The sequence below is a fragment of the Mustelus asterias genome, chromosome 17, assembly GCF_964213995.1.
Source record: "Mustelus asterias chromosome 17, sMusAst1.hap1.1, whole genome shotgun sequence".
Classification (NCBI taxonomy): domain Eukaryota; kingdom Metazoa; phylum Chordata; class Chondrichthyes; order Carcharhiniformes; family Triakidae; genus Mustelus; species Mustelus asterias.
Window position 1 is genome coordinate 46,780,560 of NC_135817.1, and position 23,767 is coordinate 46,804,326.

Here is a 23,767-nt window from a genome sequence, read left to right on the forward strand (position 1 = left end):
AACTTAGCATGGCCAATCGACCTAACCCGCAGATCTTTGGACTGTGGGAGGAAACCAGAGCACCCAGAGGAATCCCACTGGGAGAACATGTAAACTCCACCCAGACAGTGATTCGAGGCCGGAATTGAACCCGGGTCCCTGGCACTGTGAGGCAGCAGTGCTAAACACTGTGCCTTGGGTGACTGTTTTGTGTGGAGTTTGCATGTTCTCCTCCTGTCTGCGTGAGTTTCCATCCGGAGGAAAATCAATGTGACCTAAAAGAGTTATTACAATCACATGGAGGGATATGTGGGAATGAACTAGGAAGTACTGAAGAAATTGTGCAGGATATAGGCAGAGACGATGCTGTTCCATTTGAGCATTATCGTATATATTGAATCCGTTCAAACTGGCACAGGTTCAGAAGGAGAAGCTGACATTTGCTCAGTCTGAGATGCAGCAGCTGAAAGTCTCGATCAAAAGGAGAATGAGTAACTGGAAGATGATGTGAATAAGGAAATAAAGCAGGTATGGAGACAGTTGCAAGAAAAGTTGACTTCCTTGGAACCTGTCCCTAAGTTGTTGAAATTAACTGAATATAAACTGCAGGACTGTCAACAACAGCTCATCATTTGTGAGAAGAAAAATGTAGATCAATCAGCAGTCATGTGTGATCTCGAGATGGAGATTGAGGAGCAGAAGTATTTTACTACTGCAGACAAAAATCAAGAACAACGATGTGAAGTAAGACTGTTTGTTGAAACAGTACCATCATTCCAAATGAACTGCTGGGATAATGAATCTGTACAGCTTGCACAGGCATGGATACCCAGTGAAACTGCACAGTTCATAGCTGATGTTTTAGTAAATTACAGTGGTTTTTGCAGCAGCAGATCTGCCACAATGATCACTAAAACTGTAATTACAACAACTTTGGGCACAAAAGAAGCCAATCTTTGTCAAAGAATATGCAGACAATGATGATGAAGATCCAGAACAAACAAAGAAATTGATAAACTACCTTGGAACAGAAAATATACCATTGGAGATACTGGAAAGAATTTTGAGTGTATCATTTTGCATTTGAAGATGGAGTTGGACTGCCTCACAGAGGAACTAACATCAGTTAGCAGGTAAGGGGGCACGGATAAAGTGACCTTTCTGGATGGCCCTGACCATATACATGTGAAATTGAGAAAGCAAACAAATGGACAGGTTCTCTTTGACATGGCCTGTGAGATGCTTAACCTTCTGAAAAAAATTACTTAGTTTTGATGTTTCTGAACTCTAAAAAGCATAAGAATTATTTTTGGACTCGATTAAGGCAATTAAAAATGCAAATCCAATGCAGTTTGTGCCAGTTTGCACTCAATGTACAGTTTTACCCTCCAGGTCCTGCCTAACTCTCGGAGGACATGGTCAGGACTAATTTATAATCATTTATAATTTGGAATCAAGGCAGGATCAGGAACTGAAGGAGACCTCTGGAAAAAAAAACAACAGCAGCATCTCAAGAAAAAGCAGGAAGGAAGAACATAATTCCTGATGCTTGGACACGACTTTGATGAAAGAAGAAGGAATGTAATGTTGGAAGAACTGAACTGGACTATATTACTGTTATATTTGCATGCTTAGATTTATTAAAGTGTGTGTGTATATATATATATTTGTGTATATATATGAGTACTAATAGTGTGAAATTAGAGGCTTTGAAAAATGAAGCCATCTTTTCATATTGTTACTTCAGTGTATTTAAGGGTTTTCCCTGGGGTTCCAGGGTCAGGTTTAATTAGGTTGATTGATAAGAGACTAGAGTCATGTGAATGGGCGGAGCTAAGCTTACAGGGGAAAAACAGTTTAGTTTCTGCTGGATACTGAAAGAAGCAAGAGGTGTTTTTCTCTCTCTCTGGAGGCTGCTGTTTAGGTGTCAGAAGACAGATGTCTTTCTGTATCTCCCTCCAGGGGTGTTCAAAGGCTCTAGGACCGTTAACGAATAAAAAAAAACATAAGCCTGTGATGTTTGCTAACTGGTTTTTGAAGAGGAGTTTAAGTCTACGGGAATATTACTTAAATTGGAACTAATGGAGATAGGTTTGCAGTTAAGAATTGCATTTGTCATGTTTAAATATTTTAATTGATAAAAGTTAAGCTAATTCAGTCATTAAATTTAAACTATTATAAAAATAAAGCTTGTTTTGATAAAAGCTTCTTAGTGTGTCAATAGAACCACACCTGGAATGAAACATCTTATCCTCAGACTAATGCCAAATAAAAAAAATAGTTGGGGTCTAGTCTAACTTCATAATATACCTTGGGGTTCTAATCTGCTCCCTAATACTTTGGAGTAATTTTAGGCCCTGGTAGGTCTTTTGTTCAGATGTACAGGATGCACAGAGAATAACAATGACCTGTGTTTGTATAGAAGATGGGTAGGTTTTAGGGAACACCTTGAAGAGAAAAGCTGGGAGACCGAGAGAGAGAATTCAACAACCTATTGCTCAACTCAAGAGACAGAACAATAGCCAGTGTTTTCTCTGGCTACCAAGCAGAATGCTGAGGATAGCCAGCTGGTCAGAGAAAAGGAACCCGCAACAATTTACAGCCGCTGGAGTTTTTATCCTAACAAGGCCAGGAAAAGGAATTAACTGCTGAGAGTCAGTTCAGGAATTCTCAGGAGATTGACGGGAAAAGGACTTTAAGCAGTCACTAGACTTTAGAACTTGGAAAAACAAGGAGAGGTGACCCAATGAAAGCTGGAAGTGACTTGGACTGTTTCCTGAATAGACTGTAATTCTGTGGAAAGTGTGCTGTAAGTATATGTATGCGGTGTGGGGTTATCAGTTGCCTTAAGACATTAATAAGGGTTATCATTTCTGTAGTTAGAGTATTAGTTGCCTACTAAGTAATGATTAGTTGATGTTGCTTTTGTTTGCTATAGTAACAGTCTTAAACTTGTAATCTTATCATAAGGTTCCTTTTAAGTTGGTCACTGAGAATTAAAATATCTTTAAGAGTTCCTACAAGGATCCTAACAGCGTGAATGCTCCTAATTTGTTCAATCACTTTTTTATATCAGCAAAGGCCTTGCTATCTTTCTGTTTCTCAGCATTAGTTGCTGTCATTAATTCAGCTCAAGAGAAGAGTTTTGGGCCGTGATTTGTGTGTGGGGTGGGAATGATGCTAGATACTTGAGGGCAGAAAAACCTGACTCAAGGACAGATGGAACCCTATTATAGCCTGGGAAGAGGTGGAAACATAACAGTTGGGAGTGACCCTGATTGATTGCCTGTACAGGAGATGGTTCATCTCCACCCCTGTCTCTGTGCTGACCCAAAGCCTGTGGAGAGAGTTATCCTGGGTCATTATCAGGTACATATCCCTGGGCTTACAGATAAAATTGGTGTGAGTTGATCTCCCGTACACAAGACAATACTATTTGCACTATTAAATCCAGTTTCCATAGATTGGAAGCAGATTTTAATCATATTTATCTTGAAAATAAATTAGACAGGCCTTGTTTTTGCATCTCTCCATTTCAGATTTATTTTTCCCTCTCCTGCATAAGAACTCTATTAATGACATTGAGAGAATGCTTTCTTTCTTCATAAGTGATTCATTAATGAGATTCCAGTGTGAAATTGGATGTGTCACAGCCACACATTCCTGTGATTTTGGTATTGAATCATTAAGCCTGGAGGAAACACAAAGAAGAATTGTATCCTCTTTCCTCTTCCTCAGAAATAGTTTTACAAACAGCAATAAACCTGTTTTGTTCCCATGAAAATCAATTCTTTCTCCCGCCATCTAATTGTTTCTTGATTTTTTCCAAAAATCTTTTTAATTATCTCCTGATCAAACTTGTACAGACACCTTCAAGTGGAGTTCGGCAGTAATTTATTTCATTATTTGTTTTGTTCTTTGATCAAAGAATGTCCACTTCTTTTGTACTTGACTTCCTCATAGCATATGTTTGCCATAGTCAATAATATGCCTGGCTTCATTTTGTCATCAATTAGGTCACATTGAACTATTTTGAAAATAAAACAAGTCAAATGTCCTTTTAAAATTGACTTATATTTAAATATCCAAATTCGCTTCTCTTCTTTCTTTTGGCTTCTCCCATCTTGTTTGGGGTCACCACAATACTGATTAATCACCCCTCTTCATCTCCTTCTGTCAGTCACTCCTTTTCCAATCTTGCTGTGCTTAAGTTTCTTGCCACTGCATTTTTCCAGCTGTCCTTAGGCCTTTCTCCTCCACTTCTTAGCAGTCTCATTTCCATCACTCACCTCACCACATGTTCTCTGTCTCTCCACAACAGATGACCATATAATTTTTATCTCTTCTCAGCTTTTTTCTTTGATCTTCACCAACCCCCTGATGCACTGGTTCCTGATTTTGCCTTTTCTCATTCCTTGATGCATCCACCTCAGCATCCATATATGAGTAATATCCTGTGTTTCTTCCTGTCTTTCCAAAAATGCCCAGGTTTCTGCAATATATAAGGTCCAGTCTCACTTCTGTCTTGTAGATTCTTCCTTTCAGTTTCAGTGGCACTATTCTACCATGTAACACTCCACTGCACCTCTTCTAATTACTCCAACCAGAGCTAATCCATTGCTTAATTATCATTTGTATACTTCCATCTTCTTCCACCACTGAAACCAGGCACTTTAAACAATTTTTTTCCATGTCTTCACCAATAATCCTTCCATATTCACTCTGACCCCTCTGCCTAGGCCAAATTTCACTGATAATATTACCTTAGTTTGTAACAGAAGATTTTTTCTTAGCATTCGAAGCCTAGACATAGCTTCTCAGCTGGTTGCTGGCTTGTTGTTTGTTCACACTGACAATCTCTCCTATCGTGGAGATCATCAGCCTCTTGGAATCATTTTCACTTTGAGAGAAGCTGCTCTTGACATGAAAACTTGTGTGAAATTCATGTTGACTGGTCGGACAAAGTGGAGGAAAACAGGCAGTCACTCGAGCCAAATTTCACCCCCAAAGTCTCCATTTAAGATGTTTATAAAAGGCAGAGTAAAGAGACGGTTACTTGGAGAAAAGCTCAAGCCCCACTTAATTCCTTTATTGAACATTTCCTAAATAAATTTTGTTCATCTCAATTTTATTGTAAAATAGGAACAGGATTTGTTATACTCATTCCAATAAACTTACATCTGTAACAATGGATTGTCATTTAAACAGGCAACTTGAAGTCAAATCATTTATTATAACCAAGGTTATCACGCAACAAATGTCATCACCACTCATTCCACTCACTGATTTCCTGAAGCTCTGCTGCATTCAGTGGTAGACAAAATGTTTATTTTGTATCTTGTTGAGATGATAAGGTATTGCTGCCTGAGGAGAGGCTGGGTGATGGGAGGAAAATGTTGTTTATAGCTGTTGATCAAATCAATAGAAATACTGAAGAGGGCCATAAGGGCTTCAGAAATGATTTTCCAACGTAATATTAGAGAAACAGGGCATATACAAAATTGGAAAATAATGAAAGTTATTTTGGGTCCTTCTAAAATAAAACCATTCTGGAAGCTACAGAGCAATCTTTTTACTAGAAGATGTATAATTTTGAGGTCATTTTCAGTACAAGGTACAAATTTAAAGCCATGCCCTACTTGGGTGTCATGAGGGGCAAAAATGTCTTATTTGGTTGAAGTCTTATTCAGTCGAAGTACACTCAAACACTTCACTGTGGAGCAATTTTTAAAAATTGCTTCTTGGAATGTGAGCACCACTGGCAAGGCCAACATTTATTGCCAGTCCTAATTGCCCTCCAAATAGCTTGTTAGACCATTCAGAGGGCAGGCAGGTATGAGGCAAACATATTGCTGTAGGTCTATAGTCATGTGTAGGATGGACCAGGTAAGGGTAGCAGATTTCCACCATGGTAGGACATTAGTGAAACAGATGGGCTTTTATAACAATCCATTCTTTCCCTGAGCACTATTAATAAGACCAGCTTTTTATTCCAGATTTATTAATTAATTGAATTTAACTTCTACCAATTGCAATGATGGGATTTGAATTTCTGTCTCTGAAACATTAATCTGGACCACAATATTACCATTTTGCCATCATCCCTCAATGTGCAAGGAGGTTATCGAGAGAAAAACAGACTCTTTTTAAGAGAACTGTGTTTCTGTCATGGCAGAATTTGTAACCCACTACAACATGTGGCACTGCCTGTGGCAGTAAAAGTATCTCTTTTTCCTTTCAACTCTTTCTAGCAGCAGGCGATCATATGTAACATCAGTCAGTCTGCAGTCCATTCCTGCATCAAATAGGGTACTGGCACTCTCTTCTCGAAGGCTGATGTCTATATCAAACTCCCCATGGCCATCAGTGGTTGCAGAAATGGCTGTGGGATTTGCAGCCAATTGTACAACGTGAAGATTGCTCTCTGGTGCGGGGAGGGGAGGAGGAGGGCCAGATAGCTCTCTGGTGTCCCTATCTCCTTCAAGAAGATGACCATCATCCCGGTACCTAAGAAAAACCAAGCAGTGTGCCTTAATGACTATCAGCCGGTGGCTCTGACATCCATCATCACGAAGTGCTTCGAAAGGTTAGTCATGGCACGAATCAATTCCAGCCTCCCGGACTACCTGGATCCACTACAGTTTGCCTACCGCGCAACAGGTCCACAGCAGACGCCATTTTCCTGGCCCTGCACTCAACCCTGGACCAGCGGGATAACAAGGATACCTATGTCGGTCTCCTATTTATTGACTACAGCTCAGCCTTCAACACTATTATTCCCACGAAACTTATCTCCAAACTCCATGGCCTGGGCCTCGGCACCTCCCTCAGAGACTGGATCCTGAATTTGTTAACTCACAGACCACAATCAGTAAGGATAGGCAACAGCACCTCCTCCACGATCATTCTCAACACCGGTGCCCCAAAAGGTTGTGTTCTCGGCCCCCTTCTATACTCCTGGGGGTGGGGTGATATCTGTGGGGGCCATTGCTCCCACCTTTTGCTCCCGGGCTGCTTTATCCGTTTTTTGCGGCTCAGGAGCGATGTGACAGGAGTGCGTTTTTCAAAAATTTTTTCTCATTGCGCATGCCCAGTTCAAAGCTCCGATCGGAGCAGCAGCATTTCGGGTGCGATAAGCCCCGCCCACAGCGCCATTCAGACTCGCAATTTTTTTTTTTTCAGACTAAGTGCATATGGGAGCGCCTGAGAACAGATTTCCAAGTCGGATCTGAATTGCGCCCAGATTCAGCACTTAGAATCAAAATGGTAAAATTGGGCCCTATTAAATTTGGAACATAGATGGACAGAATAAGGGTGTTTGTATTATGTGTGACACAATGGTTTGTTACGGTATTGCTGGGTAGTTCAAGGTAATTTTATGCTTGTCATTTTATGTCTGATAAATCCAGCTATAATGCAGTTGCAATTCTATTAGACGCCCAAAAAAAATTAATATGACGAAGATAGAAGTGAGACTGAACCCAATGATAATTACAACAGAGCAACTAATGTAAAGAAATTACACAAGAGGTTGCTTTAAACATTCAGCTTTAGTAAAGCTTTTGCTTGCATAATCTTTTTACAATCTGCACCTTCATGGATTCAATCTTCTTTAATACGGCCTGATTCCCCAAAGACTGTCCAGCATATACCCGAATATACATTGATTCCCCATTCCATTCCTTAGTCCTGACCTGCTGGCCTACACAAACCGTATTTCCCTCTCTTCAAAGTTAAAGTTTATTTATTATTCACAAGTAAGGCTTACATTAACACTGCAACGATGTTACTGTGAAATTCCCCCAGTCGCCACAGTCAGCATCTGTTCGGGTCAATGCACCTAGCCAGCACATCTTTCAGAATGTGGGAGGAAACCGGAGCACCCGGAGGAAACCCACACAGATGTAGGGAGAACGTGCAAACTTCACACGGACAGTGAGTCAAGCCGGGAATTGAACCCAGGTCCCTGGCACTGTGAAGCAGCAGTGCTAACCACTGTGCTATCGTGCCTCAGTGGGATGGCAGCACAGTGGGGCAGCAATTACCAATCCTAATAAACCTTAAATCCTATTGAGAGCTTTATCTAGTTCCTTTTAAAGAGTTGAGCAATTCTACCTCCAATTCTTTTGCTGGAATCCTTTGCACATAACAGCAATAGTTTTACCTTTCGTCCAGCCCTCAATTCAGTCTTTTTAATTTTAAGTTCTGTGTTCCCTAATTCTGTGCTTGCAGTTGGAAACAAATGAAATACAGTACTTTGCTTTATACGATTGATAAAATTTCTCAGCAGTGTAAAGCCTTGATCTTGACTCTTGTAATTAATGTTTCTTTTTCTTCAATTTACAACTGCAAAAGTCTCTCCCCAAAACTTCTCAGGCCTGGATTTTGCAATCAGTTCATTACACTTTCAGCTGCCCAGACTTTGTGTGGGTTTTTGAGTGGTAATTTATGGTCATCGGTAGTCTGATAGAACACAGTATTCTCTGCTAGGGATTTGGGACTTACGAGAACATGATAAGTCGCAGTGTGTCTCTTCAATCAATCAGATTGAAGAATCCTTACCGAGGCACGCAAAGTTCAAACCAGGAAATGTAAATTGGAATATTTAATTAAATGTAAAATCATGCACAGAAAGCGGAAGAGGGAAAGAAAGCTGGGATTAAGAAAAGATTGAAATGAAGTTTAAAAAAATCTCCAACAACAATTAAAATTTGAAGAAAGTAAACTTTCTGTGCCAGACAGGTTGTTTCACAGTAAATAGGACTCAGGCAATTAAAAATTCGCTTGCACTGAATTGACAAACTTAACTTTTTCTGATGTGTTTAGTGCCTAAGTACTGCAACTTCATGCCCTTTATGTACTTTAACACCATTTCTCTCAGCGTTATTGCACTAAAAGATGAGACCCCTTAGGTCTGTGTGTTCCTGTAAGTAAAGCCTATGTTGAAGCATATAGACAGTAAGAAGTCTCACAACACCAGGTTAATCCCACTCACCTGACGAAGGAGCAGCCCTCCGAAAGCGAGTGGCTTTTGCTACCAAGTAAACCTGTTGGACTTTAACCTGGTGTTGTGAGACTTCTTACTGTGTTTACCCCAGTCCAATGCCGGCATCTCCACATCGAAGCATATAGAAACATAGAAGATAGGAGCAGGAGGAGGCCATCTGATCCTTCGAGCCTGCTCCGCCATTCATCATGGCTGATCATCCAACTCAATAGCTTAATCCTGCTTTCTCCCCATAACCTTTGATCCCGTTCAAAGAGAATTCCACCCACCACTTAATTGCAGAGAAGATGTTGAATAATGTGCAACCTGGAGCCTTGTGTTTTCCTGGCAAATAGATCTCCAATTAGGTTGTAGTTCACAATTAACAACATAAAATTTAACAACCAGCTGTGGAGCAAAGTCACTTTTCCAAAATTTACTCGTTGCAAGTTGATCCAGGAGGAGACAATGGAATTTATCAACTTGGAAAAAAGCCCGAGATTTATAAAGTTATAATAACTCTTGCGTTAAAGTTCAAACAGAAACTATACCAAGAAGGCCTCTCTCAGATTGAGCAGCATAAAATCTCCGTTAAAGAGTCAAGTCCACCCATAACCAAGAGCCGAATTTTGACTCCTGGGTTCAGAGCACAGTGGGGAACATTCCTGCCTCCACCAATCCATCACAGGAGAAAGTGCTCTGGGTGTGTGATTTTTGTTTTGGGAAGGGGTTTGGGACGGCATGGTGGCACAGTGGTTAGCACTGCCGCCTCATGATGCCAGGGACCCTGGTTTGATTCCCGACTTTGGTCACTGTCTGTGTGGAATCTGCGTGTCCTTATTTGTCTGCATGGGTTTCCTCCGGGTGCTCCGGTTTGCTCCCACAGTCCAAAAGACATGCTGGTTAGGTGCATTGGCCATGATAAATTCTCCTTCAGTGTATCCGAACAGGCGCCAGAGTGTGGTGACTTGGGAATTTTCACAGTAACTTCATTGTAGTGTTAATGTAAGCCTACTTGTGACATGAATAAATAAACTTAATAAGACTCCAGCCTGTTGCCCCTGGGAAGAATTTGGAGGCTTCTACAGGGCTTGCTGAGTGCAATGAAGTAAGCAATATGAAAGGCGGGTCTTGGTTCTCCAGAATTTATAAGATAAAGAATAAAACAAAACAGCTTTCCAGTCCTCACCCTTCAATCCCTTCCCCATACATTCCCCTTGCTCTTCCATGCCATTTCATGCCCCACCCACCATGTTTCCTTATCCTCCCTCTAGGCAATGTATGCATCTTAGCCAGACTATGTTCCTTATAGCCTTGTATAAACAGTGCCAACTCATTCCTGCCACCCACTACCTTTTGCCCTTTTACCATCAATGTCAACTCGTATTCACTATAAGCAGACCTCAGGAGACATGCTGAGAAATAAAATAAAGTTCTAAATGTCTATTAATAATTTTACTGTTGAAAAAAGCTCACTCATTCACTTCCTTTAAATTCCTTCAATTCTTTAATCCCTTATAAAAACAAACACTTCATTCAAATACTTAACTCCTTTTAAGACAAGCATTTGTATTCGTGGCCCCACATCAAAGTATTTTAAGCACTTGGGATGCAATCTTACTGGCCGTTCGTGCCATGGTCCCACTGCAGCGAGGTCGGAGAATTTGAGCCCAGCCAAATCTCTGTTCCCCATAGCGAGATGGGAAGATCCCGCCGACAAAAACGGCTGTAACATTCCAGCCTTGGAGGTGTTAATCAAACTGTGAAATGGCAGGCATGGCATTGTGATTATGATAGGTTGTGAAATGAGTCATGCAGCACAAATCCTATAATGATTGCTGAGTGAAATAGCAAGCATCTTTTTTTATTAAAGATTTTTTTATATATAAAGGGCAGGAGATTTAAATAACAGCTGGCAGTTCTAATGGTATTTAATTACCTTGACAGTTCCATTGAGTTTATCTATCCACCTCCCCCCCCCGCTCCACCGTCAGAGCTTCATTCAATTTATATTTTTTTCCTCAAAAGTGTAAAGTCCACTACTCATATTTCAGAAACCTGGGTGATGAAAATCGCATCTGACTGAAGACAGCTGCACTTTTACATGTGCAGCTGCCTCTGTGAATCGCAGGGGTGCAACCTACCAACCCACTCCCATTTTAACTGCATCACATCCCGCATTGCCCCCAACCCCCTCTCCCCCCCAGCTTTAGAGACAGGACTTCTGGAATCAGGGATCCGACAACATTTTGATTAAGCTGAAGAGTCTCTTCAGCCCCATGAAAATTCAGACTCAGGAATGGACTACGTGTGCATATAATACATATAAAAACATTATGAAGCTTCAGAAATGTTGGTGTTCTAATCTGAATATGAAACTGCACATATATAAAATAATTTATCTATTTCAATTCCTCCAACTTAGTCCATTATCATGTCTTTCTACCATGTTCCGATGTCTGCAGCAACGCTGCATTGTCACCAACAGGAAAAGAAAATGTGAGAAGATGGAACAGGTAGAGGAAGTCCCACTAAGGTAGCTAAAAATTGTAAGATGAAAGCGAGCACAGTAGGAAGGCAATGGATAATCCATTTGCTGAATTGATGGATTCCTAGAAGGAGGCCATTCAGCCCATCGAGTCTGCGCCGACCACAACCCCACCCAGTCCTTATTCCCATAGCCCCACGTATTTGCCCTGCTAGTCCCCCGACACTAAGTGGCAATTTAGCATGGCCAATCAGCCTAACCCCCAAAAAGATAATCGTACTGATAATAACAAGCATAGCACAGCATGTACGATTTTTAAAAAAGCGTGTAAAAGCACATGCTGGAAGACTTGTTACACATGTAAGGCACGTTTGGTCTTGTAACCGTCCCTTGAATTCCAGCATAATGCATGAGATCTTGAGCTATTGCAGCACATAAATTGTGAAGTTTGTTTCTTAAGTCTCTCTGGGAATAGGTTTGAGAAGGAGCCCAGCAGACAATTTTCAAAAATATACAAGATTCATAATTATGAATATGATGTGGCCTATAATTTTTTTTGGATGGGGCTGGCAGTTAAGATTATATAATGAACATTGGCAGCAGGGCAAGAGCTATAAAAAGGAGGAAATATGGAACATATTTCCGATAGTTTTGTTGTTTCGATAAGTAGTTGAATGTCATTATGACTCATCATGATTGATGTCAGACAAGAAGTCTGATAGCACATAAATGATTGTGGGATCAAAGAACGATAATGTTGAATATCATCACTATCCCTTTTCCAATGATATTCAACTTTGCCTATCATGTCTGCCTCTGATCACATCGAGAGATGCACGGAGATGAGGAAGAGGAGGGCAAGCAAGGATGTAAAGAGAAACCGGAGTTGTACTGCCATTATTAATACAATTTAATAGTAGAACCATTCAGAATACATGAGTTTAGGGATACTAAGTGCAGTTGTCATTGCCATTATTGTCTTTGTCTATAAATTACTCCACAGCTTCTTTTCCAGCCTAATACGACAATCTCTCCCTGTCCTGTATCCCTTCCCAAATGCTTAGTGTAGTATAAAGGACTGGCACGTATGAGGTTAATTTAGGACTGATATAGTACTGCTGCCACACAATGATGTACGAGAACACATGACCCATGCCGAGGGGTCAGTTGGGTATTGGACAGAGCTATATGCACTACAAGGCATAGAGACAACTCTGAGCTTGAACCCTTTACTGTATATATGTACATAGTCCTTGTAGTTAGAGGCAGTAGCATAATGGTATTATCACTGGACTAGAAATCCAGAGAGCCAAGCTGATACTCTGGGGACCTGGATTCAAATCCCACCACAGCAAACAGTGGACTTTGAATTCAATAAAAATCTGGAATTAAAAGTCTAATGATGACCATGTATACATTGCCAATTGTCATAAAAGCCCATCTGGTTCACGAATGTCATTTTAGGGAAGAAAAACTGGCATTCTTACCTAGTCTGGCCTACGTGTGATGCTAGACCCACAACAATGGGGTCAACTCTTAAATAAACTAGGATAATTAGGGATGGTCAGTGAGACAGCAATGCCCACCCCATGTAAATGAATATTTTTTAAAAGGTTAATAAATACTTACGGTTGACCTATTTAAGATTACAAAGACTTCATTAAGACCGACCAAACAGTATCCAACACACTAAAACACTCAGTTTCACTGACTAACTACATTGTTGTTATGCTCTGGAAATGCCTGCCTCTAAATCTCTCCAATCTTCCATTTCCTTCATCACTCTTCCCAAAGCCATGTCTTTCATCAAGTTTTAAATCAACACCCCTACTTGTTTCCTTTTATTTCCTTGTGTTAAGTGGGGATGGAAAATCTGGAAAGTCCTTTGATAAGTTATGGAAATAAGAGTTAAGTGAGTGAATGCACAGAGGAGAGGGGACTGGCATAGAGGTGAACTTAAATATTTTTGTGTAGTTTTTCAATGTGCTCTGTTAAGCCTTCTGAACTATTCCCCTGTGAGTTGCCAAAGTGCTGGCCAGGCAACTTCGGGGCTACATGATATATTGTGGCCATCACCCAGCTTCTAAACATCCATTTTGAGCAGCAATTTCCTGCATCTCTATTATGGGTGCTGGCTATTAAAATGGTCAAGCAGACTCTCCCAGGCAGCAGATCAATGTGATCTGACAGTCAACAGTCCAGGAACTAAAGATGCTCCTATTGTGAAATTGAGTGCATTTGTGGTTTTGGATTTATTGGTTTCCACTTAGTAAGAGGAATTCTTTTTAAGAGATAGTGGTTTTTACTTCAAGCAAATTCTGCATTTTATATCCTATGGCTTCATAAATATGTCAAACATTTTAAATGTCATAATATAATTCTAGACAGAACAAGAGATTCTCTTCCATCCAGCACAAATAGATCATACCCAAATTCTCCCAGGGTTTTCCAGTAATTGATGGTAAGCTGCATCTTGTCTTGTGATATTTGTACCCTCCACCATCATGTTCTTTTAATTCACTGTCACATGTTGCATATGGTAAATGGTTCCAGTACAGATCCATGCCCACTTGGTTGGAACTACATGAAACTCATATATAGTGGTTCCCTCCAGGGGTTCCTGAATTACTCTGTCTCGTGGATCATCAAATATTCTAGTGGATGGTAGATTAGAGCACCGTGTGGGATGTGTACCTCTTGGGGTGAATTGGAAAGATAGCCGTGAATAGACTGCCCACTCGGATCACAATTGAGTTGAGGAGAGCCGTGCTGAAATTATATTTCCTTGGAGTGGTAATCTTTTAACTTGCAAGAGAGAGCTGATGGCAAAGGATTGAAAAGCAGTACAATTTTTTTTTAAATTACAGCATTTAATTTCCAATTACACCTATTGGTGCGAAGGTAATGTCCTTCAAATCTACGATGCAATGTCCTGTGATTATGCAATATTGTAGAATAGCAAAAGGATTATAAATTAGGAAATATAACTTTTTCCAATCTTTTTATTTCATGAAAGGTGTTGGAAAAGTTGTCCTCCTTTCAGCTCTGATACATTCTGTAAAAGGTTTTGCGCAGTAACGTAAGGATTTATTGACGTGTTCTCGCAGTATTGTTACTTATGAGTCTGAAGGGTCAATTATCTAGTTAGAATGGGATCAACTATTCTGTGGATGTTGATGTCAATTCCATTGCATGGCAACATGATGATTCATTGCACTTATCTATCGACCATCATGCGTATTGGGACTTGTTATATTGTCATGGTACAAGGTTTTATAGAGGGACCCAATTTTTGCCAGTGATGACATACAAATACCATTTACGAATGTTCTAATTGTTATTCCTAGCAACACATTCTGTCTTCTTATCAGGTGATTCTAGGACATTGCTGCAATGTACAGATTGAGCACTTTTTAAAAACATGAAGCATAATCAATGAAAAGGAAAAAAAACATTGATTTTGCCACGACAAATGAGAGTCACAGGTGCTGCAGGCTATGAAGTTAGTATATTTCAGGATCGAGTAAAATATCATATGTGGTGTCTTGTCAAGTCAACTATTTTGTGTCTGAACAATAAATTAACTAACGAAAAAAGAATAAACACTCTTACTCTTGAAAAGTATAACAGGCAGTCAGTTCACATCCTGCGTCTCCTATAAACTAACAGAGCTGATCACTCCTGCCATTAAGATATTGTGCTTAAATTTAAAAATAAACAACATTTTTAGTTGTGTACGCTAAATTTTCTATGCTACTTTACATAGGGTCAGATCCTATTACACCACATTCTAAGTTCAACCACAGCATACTTGCAGTTCCTGTTCCACCATTAGACAAAGATGGTCAGAGCTAAGTGATTCCATAATTAGCCCTGCAGTCCTGTCACATCTAATTGTGAATGGTGGTGCACAATTAAACAACTTACTGGAATAGGGGACTCCAAACATCGCCATCATCAATGTTGGGAGAGCCCAGCACTTCAGTGCAGTTGACAAGGCCGAAGCATTTGCAACCGTCTTCAGCCAGAAGTACCAAGTGAAGGATCCATCTCGGTCTCTTCCTGAGGTCCCGACCATCATGGATGCCAGTCTTCAGCCAATTTGATTCACTCCACATGATATCAATAAAAGGCTGAAAGCATTTGATGAACAAAAGGCTATGGACCTAAGTATATCTGGCTGTAATATTGAAGTCTTGTGCTCCAAAATTGGCTATTCCCACTAGCCAAGGTGTTCCAGGTCAGCTTTAGCAATTACCTGACAATGTGGAAAATTGTCCTGCTCTAACTTGTCCTGTCCACAAAAAATGGAGGAAATCCAATCTAGCCAATTACCACACGATCAGCTTGCTCTCAGTGATGGGAGCTTTCAAATGGCACTTGCTCAGCAACAACCTGTGCAACTATGCTAAGTTTGGGGTTCTGACAAGGCCATTTAGCATCTGACCTTGTTACATCCTTGGACAAAACATATGCAAAAGATCTGACCTCCAGAGATAAGATAAGAATGGCTGTCCTTGACATCGAGACAGAATTTAACTAAGTGTGGCCTCAAGGAGCCCTAGCAAAATTGTAATTGGTGGGAACCAGTGAGAAAACTATCCACTGGTTGCCGTCCTATCCAGCTCCAAGATGCGTGCGTTTGTTGGAGAATAATCACCTCAGCCCCAGGGCACCACTGCAGGAGCTCCTCACTCCTTGGCCTAACCATCTTCTGCTGCTTCATCAGTAACCTTCTCTCCATCATAAAGTCAAAGGTGGGGATGTTTGCTGATGATTGCATCATTTACCATTTATATATCCTCAGATACTGTGCCAGTCCATGTCTGCATGTAGCAAGACCTGGACAACATTCAGCCTTGGCATGATAAGTGGCGTAACTATAGCATCACACAAGTGCCAAGCAATGACCATCTCCAACGAGAGAGAAACTAACTATCTTCCCTTTACCTTTGCTGAATCCCCCACTATCTACATCCTGGGGGTTACCATTGACCAGAAACTAAACTGGACCAGCCATATAAATACTCATGCTACAAGAGCAGATCAGAGGCCAGGAATACTGAGAGGAGTTAGTCATCTCCTGACTCCCAAAAGCCAATCTACAATCAGTTGTGTGATGGAGTACTCTCCACTTGCCTGGATGAGTACAACTCCAACAACAACTATCCAGGACAAAGCAATCCATTTAATCTATACCTCATCCACAACTTAAACATTCATTCCCCCCCCACCACCAGTGCACTGTGGCAGCAGTGTGTACCATTTACAAGATGCATTGCAACTGCTCACCAAGGCTCCTTGACAGCACCCTCCAAACGCACAATCTCTACTACCTCAAAGGACAGGGCAGCAGATGCATGCGAATACCACTGCCTGCAAGTTCCCCTCCAAGCCACACACCATCACAACTATGAACTATATTGCTGTCCCTTCGCTGTCGTTGGGTCAAATTCTGAAGCTAACAGTACTTTAGGTGTACCCACACCTCGCGGACTGCAGTGGTTCAAAGAAGCAACTCAGCATCACTTCTCAATGAAAATTAGGGATGGACAGTAAAAACTGACCCAGCCAGTGACACTTTGCAGAAACAAATATATATATATATTTTTTTTAATCAAATGGCAGCATGGTGACAACATGATGTTGGGTTCAGTCCATCTAGATTGTATAGTCTGCTCCAACCAAGGTTTGTGAATTGAAATAAAATGAAGCATCATGGTGGATTTCAGTTGCATTTTTATTTCCTTATAAAAACTATGTTTGTAGCCAAACCTGTCTCATTGGAACATTTGTTTTCAAAGGAAACATAGCAGTTACCAACTCAATCTTAACAATGTGAAAAAGGACTTGTGGCATTGGTATTAATAAACACACTGCCCCTTGCATTGTCTAATGTTACTTTATATCACTGATTCATGGATGATCCTTTAATTTTACAACCAGAGCCACGTGCAAATTGACATAGGAATAGGCAGATCAGGAAGGTGGGGCTAAAAGACTGCTGTATGAAGGAGGGGTTCCCTTTAGGGACAGCGATATCAATACAGAATCGAGAAGGAGCTGTATCAAAGGGATGGGCTCAGTCTAAACCAACATGAAGGATAAATGGGGCTTCAAATTGCCAGTAATCCTTGCTTAATATCATCCCAAATTACATTGTTTTGCTTTACCATTAACCCCTAATAAGAACCCTCCATTTGTATTGCGCTGCTGCTGTTTTGCTTGAATATCACCATATGCCTGAAATTTCCTGTGTAGCTCCCGTGAAAGCAGGGTCTCAGTTCTCAGGATGAGGTGGGAAACAGCCAATCTTAAGAGAGGGTTTTGCATCATGTCATTTTGTATAATATTCTGATGATTCATTGCACTTACTTATCGCCCATCGTACGCACTGAGACATGTTATATTGTCATGATACATGGTTTTATAAATTTTTGCCAGTGATGACATACAAATACGAAGGTTCTAATTTTTATTCCTAGCAACACACTCTGTCTTCTTATCAGGATTTAATATTAGTAGAGGCGTTGGTGGGGTTTCTTAACTATACGTAGCGTCTGCATGGAGACGCTACAACAACAGATGAATGAACAGCGCTCGACAATCACCAGGCAAGAGTGTTCTCTTTCTGTTGGGGAACATTTCAGCGGTCATGGGCATTCGGCCTCTGATCTTCGGGTAAGCGTTCTCCAAGGCGGCCTTCACGACACATGACAACGCAGAGTCGCTGAGCAGAGACTGATAGCCAAGTTCCGCACACATGAGGACAGCCTCAACCGGGATCTTGGGTTCATGTCACACTATCTGTAACGCTCACGACTTGTCTGGGCTTGCAAAATCTCACTAACTGTCCTGGCTGGAAACAATACACATCTCTTTAACCTGTGCTTAACCCTCTCTCCACTCACATTGTCTGTACCTTTAAGACTTGATTACCTGTAAAGACTCGCATTCCAACCATTGAGTTTGTGTCTTTATATGCCCTGTTTGTGAACAGAACTCCCACTTACCTGATGAAGGGGCAGCGCTCCGAAAGCTAGTGGCTTGTGCTACCAAATAAACCTGTTGGACTTTAACCTGGTGTTATGAGACTTCTTATTGTGTTTACCCCAGTCCAACGCCGGCATCTCCACATCATGATGTAGACAGGGGCATATCCTCCACTATGCTTCATAGTTTCCAGTAATCAATTAATGATGTTAAGTAAGGACTTCCTATAGTAAGATATGGGGGGAGGAGATCTGGTGTAAATAATACCTGCAGAGTAAAGGAACAACTATTAAAGACAACATATTTACCTGTACAGCAAAGTACACTGCAACCATAGGGCCGATTAAGCAGGGTGAAAACTTCTGTGGAGCATAAACACTGGCACAGACCAGTTGAACCCAATGGCTTGGCCTATTTCTGTGCTGTAAAGCCTATGGCCAGGATTTTCCACTCCTACTGGCAGTAGGTATCATCTGGGGCAAGACCGGAAAACCTACCCTATGTAATTCTATCTGGTTCAGTTAGTACAGTAACACCCCATTTAATTGTTTACATTAATTTCTCTTCCAAAAATGTTCATTTCTTCTTCCTTGTTGCCAACCTTGACCATGTAACATGTTGTGCTGGGTAGCAGCCCGAGTTTCTCAGAGTACTGGACATACCTCACAATGGCCCGATCTGTCACGGCTAAGTTTAGTTGCTTCTCGGTGGGATCAAAGCTAGACTACCGCACGCAAAGAGAAATATATCTTGGGCAGAGGCAAAATAATACTAAATCCCGCCTTTTGACCGCCAGCGAGATGCCATATTGGAGTGATAACTTTGTTGATTTAAAGTCATTTTTAATATTAAAAAAAAGACTTTAGGATGCAAAGCGTTTGAGATGTGCCGAAAGAAAGGTTTGAATTTCTTGGGGGTTTTATTTTGACCATGAATGTACTTAATGGAGCTTTAGCTGTTTGCTATTTTTTATCTGATCACTGTACTTGTGGCTAAAATGGCTAAAATGATGAATACAAACAAGTAAAGGGAAGAGAGATATGGCAATACAGCATCACTAGATCCCCAGGAAATGAGTGTTTGTTTTGTCTGTACATTGTGACTGCAGATTAAATTAATTGTACTTCGAGGTTAATGATTCACCTATTAGTCATTTATTTTGTGACTCGTGTACTTTGGAAGCAGTCCGTGGTAATGAAAACAGTAGTTTGCTAGCAGATAAATATTTAAACCTTTTATGGTTGTTTAATTGTTACTTCCAGTTGTTATGCATTTTTAAATTAAATCGTGCTTCATCTCAGTAATTCAGAAATGTCCAATTAACCAATATTAAAGTTCAACATTACCTTATTGCAGAGATTATAGTAGAAAGCAGTATATACAGATATCAAAGGTCATGTCACTATTGTCTTATTTACATTAACCATGGAGTTATATACAAGAGACCAACAGCTTTAGAAATGCCACACTTGTAGATTTTACAGCAAGAAGGAGTTGGCCATATGTTGGATATGTTGTTTGGTGAATAGGGTGTTTTTATTGGTGGCTGGTGTTTCATAAAACGTGCTAATGAAATGCTTGACATTTTTAAGAGAACACCATTTTGACCATGCCGGTGGAGACCAGATTAAGGGCCCATGCTGTGTGGGCAGAGAGAAAATTACAGCCAGACATCTTTTGATGTTCAACTACCTGCTTTAATCCTTAGACTATCTTTGATTTTGTTACTGCAAATAAGTTTAACATTGTTGCACAGCAAAAGCTAACTTGCCAGTGCTGAGGGCCTGATTTGCATCTGGTTTTGGTCTATACTGCTAACTTGGCAGGGGCCTTTTATAAGGTGGCCCTGGAGACTGCTGGAAATTAAGTCCCTGTGCTCATTTCAGATCCAGACTCCTAAATTATTTTACCCTGCTTAGAGTTTACAATGCACAAGCTCTGTCGGCACTTTTGGGATTTGAGCTGCCTAACCAGCAGTCCTCAAAGAGACCTCTGGAGGCTGCTCCAAAAAGACCCAAATAAGTGGAAGTTTTTTGACATTTTCTGGAGTCTAAAGACGTAGCCATAAGCTTCCCGTTTGTACAACACAACTGGAGGTTGATACAGGTTTGTCCACAGCAACTAGCCACCACCCTTCCCTGTCAAAAAGGCTACAGATGAACCTGCCAAAGTGCTGATTGGCATCCACAACTTGCTTGGCTTATTCTGATGGACCCGAGGACAAGTTTACTTCAATCCTCAATCCTGCCTGTTCTGGTGAGCCATTTCCACACACCACCAGAATAATAATGGGTTTGCGGCTGTAAGAAAATTTAAACCTCACAAAGTTTCAGATCAGTAGTCCGTGATATTGCTTTCTAGTCTCTAAGAGATAATCGTGCAGCTCTGCCAGCTGTTCTTCTTCAAAGCGACAACTAATAATGGCCCAGATCTTCTGCGGAGCGACAATCATCATTGGATTGCCACTCCACTCAAACTTTTCAAGCCTGGATGCTACTCTGCATTTCTTGGCTGGGTATTCCACGCCAGGCTTCTCTAGAAAGGCAGAACTTGGCATCCCTCCAAGAAGTCCATTGCAGCACTGTAGCATCAGGGAGATGACCAGACATGCCCCCTTTTACAGCCATATGGCTGCCATATGCAACATTCAAATGTCCAGTATGAACATTAGTGAATGGTTGAATGTTAGTGAATGGGCAAGTGGGGTGGTAGGTGGATAGTATGGCAGGTGGGTCAGGTAGTTGGTAGATCAAGGGCTAGTCAGGTTGGGTCGGAGATAGTAGGCTGGTGTGGGGGAATTGGCTGGTGAGCGGGTCAGTGCGAGTGAGTGGGTGGTCAGCTTTGTAGTTATCCAGGAGCTAGACTAGGATTTTTCTGTCTAACACTTCCTGGGTAACTATCCAGGGAAGTGCCACAGAACTGTCTTAATGTCTGCGACTCTGACTCAGTAAGAAGTCTCACAACACCAGGTTAAAGTCCAACAGATCAGAGACATTTAAGGAGGGACCCGTGGAGCAGGGAATTACACAACAAGAGTTCAAACTTCCCAGGCAATTCCCACTAAGGTCATCCTGTCAGGGCTTCTGCAGGGTCCCGATGCTCATCTTGGGTCATATGGCCAGTCTCCAACAATGCAAAGAGCGGAAGATCTGGACTAATGTTTTGCTGCAAGGGCAGAGATTTTCCAGCGTGCCTAAATAACACTTCTGTTGATTAACGTATCCTTTTTTAAACACTTGTGCATTTCTAAGATAAAGCTGAGTTTTTCCTTTCTGCCCTGGGCTGATTAGATGAAAATCTTTTCCATCAACGGAAAAGATCCTACTACATGAAGTAAATTTAGCAGAACCGGCCACACTTCAGTACACCAACATTAAATAGCAATCTGATTTCAAGGCTGTTGAAATGGGGAAAAAAAAGCTCCAACTGATAGAGAGGATGGGTCTGTATTCTGCAATAGTGATCAAGGCAAATTGACAGGACTGAATAAGGGAAATTTTCCTGTTCACCTGACTGTGAAATACCTGAGCTGAAAGCATTTTCTGATGACTCTTGAAGGGATGATTTCTCCTGCCTCATGAAACTAAACCGTTTCAAAGAACACATTTACGGTTTTCCTGGACAAAGACAAAATCTTGCACATTGGATCGGGAAACAGTTCCATTCCTCAGAACTAGCATCCTTGTATTAGCTATGAGCTTCTATTTTCCATGGCTGTATAAATTGTGTATTTCTTGCGGAGTGTGATGACAGATCACAGTTTTTAAACTATTTATTGTGCTTTTTTCCTGCTATTACATTTATTATACAACCATTAAAATTATAATAAATGGGAAGAAAATATTAAATTTTCCAGTCAAAATTTATAAATAACTCTAGTTTGAGGGTTTTTTTGTATCGTGAGAGGCATCCACATCATTGCCACTTATTGATGTAATTCCTTTATCAGCCACATGTTTACCAACGATAATCATCAGTAGTTACCATGGGTCACTGCCAACCATGTTATTTTAGTCATGTTGCACATTAACCACAGCATTCAAATGTGACCAATGATGGGAATGAACCAGTCACTTAGTCAACCTTTTATTAGTTTCTGCCAGTGTCAGTCAACTGTTTTAAAAAAAGATTGTGTATTTACAGTTATGTCTAGAAGACAGTTCATTTGATTATTATTAGTCAATGAGATTGTTCAAAAGAGACACGAGCCAATTTTTTCCGTAAAACTTATTTTATTGTTTTATTTCTCGAGCTTATTTTTATAGAATCATTGAATTCCTACAGTGCAGAAGTAGTCCGTTCGGCCCATCAAGCCTGCACCAACAACAATCCCATCCAGGCCCTATCCCTGTAAGCCCACAAATATTACCCTGCTATTCCCCCTGGCACTAGGGGGTAATTTAGCATGGCTAATCAACCTAACCCACACATCTTTGGAGTGTGGGAGGAATCTGGAGTACCCAGAGGAAACCCATGCAGACACGGGGAGAACGTGCAAACTCCACACAGACAGTCACCCAAGGCTGGAATTGAATCCAGGTCGCTGGTGCTGTGAGGCAGCAGTTCTAACCACTGTGCCACCATAGATGGCACAGATCTTGACATCCAAGAAGTGGCAATCTTACATTGCCTCAAAGCAATAAAGTTTATCAGTATTCATCTCTCACTTTCAACCCTGTTGCATTTCTAACTTGCAAAGCCCGCAGTAGGGTGAATACAAAAGAACAAAGAACAATACAGCACAGGAACAGGCCCTTCGGCCCTCCAAGCCCGCGCCGCTCCCCGGTCCAGGATTGAATCCTGAATCCAGGATCCCCTCCCAATTTTCCAGCCTATCTACATCCTAATATCCTATCCACCGAGTTGTCCCTCACAGCTACGATGCTTTGTTCATCACAACCTATTAACTCACCCCCACCCCGCCATTCCAGACCATGTGATCTCCAGGGAGAGGCGAAAACCCAGAGTGAAAACCCCAGGGCCAATATGGGGAAAAAAAATCTGGGAAATTCCTCTCCAACCCCCTGAGGCGATCGAAACGAGTCCAGGAGATCACACTTTAGATGCTTTAGATCGCAATAATATGAGTCCATTTGAGCTGACGTCCACTATTACTCACTCCCTTTTTCCAACAATCCTTTATAGTTCTTTTCACCTTTGGCATAACAGCCAAACTCCCAGTCTTCTCCCTTTTTTCTCTGAAACGTGTTACTTTATAATGTTATGGGCACAAGCAGCCCTTCGGTACCTTGTACAAGTGATCCATCATCGTACATGAACATTGACACAGATGGCCGTCCACTATTTGACAATAGGGCATC

The 23,767-nt window shown here is 41.1% G+C and overlaps 1 protein-coding gene across 3 annotated transcripts in view; it reads left to right on the forward strand.

The window, feature by feature from the left end:
* Positions 1-23,767, forward strand: part of sytl5 (synaptotagmin-like 5) — a 190,882-nt gene that overhangs the window by 96,439 nt on the left and 70,676 nt on the right. The gene's annotated exons all lie outside the window — the stretch shown is intronic.